Below are 1,798 nucleotides of genomic sequence, written 5' to 3' on the forward strand. Positions count from 1 at the left end.
GAATATTTGAAAAACTCCTGGAGAAGAGGGCGAAAGGGCATCGCGCATCGAGGTCTTTTATCCTCCACGTCCGCTCAAAGTGTCGAGCACTCTCTAGTACCGGTGGGAAATAAATTCGCGATATCGCTTTCTTCAATATCTACCGAATTAATCTCGCGTCAGGACGAAAGTCCGACGCCTGACGTAACACTCGTTCCTCGGTGCTTTCACGCACAGCTTCGTTTATTAAACGACCGGAAAAATTGTTTAAAAAATCATTAAACTGTCTCAATTAGCAAGCTTTGTGAGGTGATCGCACTCGATACGCCAGGAAAATACAGACGCGCGGAGCAAACACATTGCACATATCCTCCGCGGGGACACGTTGAAAAGCTCGCTATGAATAATACTTGCCGGGCGCGCTTGCCACGGTTGTAACGAGCAAGCAAATAATCTCCGACTGTGTACAACGTACGTACGTTGTTACCATAATTCTATTCGTCCACTTTAGTGCTCATGTATAAGCTGTTTCACGTTAAAGTTTCATCCCGAACCTCGACCTCTCACGAGGGCTACGAATTTTCCATGTTTTTTTCTGTGGTCCTGCCCGCCCCGCTTCTAATGCTATTTCCCACGGGAATGTTCGCTCGGTTTTTACTACTTGCATGTCAAGTGCTAAGCTGTGGATTGTACTGACTTATTTTTTCAGCGAAAAATACTCTGTTGATGGAAATGAGGCGAATCCGAAAAGGGCCAAGCTGAAAACACCAAATATTTTATGGCTTTCCTCCAAATCGAGGCGACACTCGACCAAGCTGCAGTTCAACCCTCTCGACTGTCCAGTTTTCTAGTTTCAATGAACCTCCGAAAAAATTGCATTGACGAATAAAAATTGTGCTTGCTCAAAGTCGATTTTTTAACAAATATATATTATTTCGAGAAATACGAATAATAGCGAGAAGTGAAAAACAAATATCGATAGTGAAGCTCACGTGAAGCTCCCCATGTGCATACTGAGATTATAGATAAGAAACACTTGACAATGAAAATTTATTTTAACGAAAAAAACATTTTCAAAAAGTATCAGTCGGTCTCGCACGCTCATCTTTGTCCTCAAGAATTTTCAAAATTGCGATTCGAGTACGCGCAACGTGATAACAAACACAAACGAACACTGATTTAGGAAGGAGGAAAAACTTGCTTCGCCAGTTCTGCAAATTCGCTAATTTTTGCTAAATTATTTGCAAAAGTGCCAAGATCTCTGTCGTCATTCTGAGCCGAACGATTATTTCTTCTTAGTTGAACTGACGAAAACAAAGTTGACATAAGGATCAGTGACACTTTGGGGAGCAAATGCAACGCCATTGCACCCTGTGAAATGTCTTAAGAGCATCGTAGCAGAAAACCGATGAACTGCATCGATAAATAACTTATCGCAATGGAATGAAGCGTGAATATTTAATTGTTGAACGAACCCTTCGGAGACTGCACGCGGAAGTCCATAGCAATTTAGCACTCGGCATACCGTGACAGAGCTGCCGGTACACCGTTCTGCTCGTGTTTCCCCATGAGAGATGTCGTTATTTTTCTGCTCGTGCTGGACGTTCGAAGGAACCCGTAGGCACAATATTTCACGCGAAATATCATCGATTAACCCCCCGAACATTAATTATTTATCGAAAAGGACCATCACGAAGGAGAAATACTATCGATAACGATGTTTTTTGCTATTTCCGATGATGCAATGCTGATAAAATTCTGGTATTGAAAAAGGATTATTCCCAGCTAAAGTTTCATACTTTATTATTTATTTTTTTTT

The sequence above is a fragment of the Venturia canescens genome, chromosome 2, assembly GCF_019457755.1.
Source record: "Venturia canescens isolate UGA chromosome 2, ASM1945775v1, whole genome shotgun sequence".
NCBI classification, from domain to species: Eukaryota; Metazoa; Arthropoda; class Insecta; order Hymenoptera; family Ichneumonidae; genus Venturia; species Venturia canescens.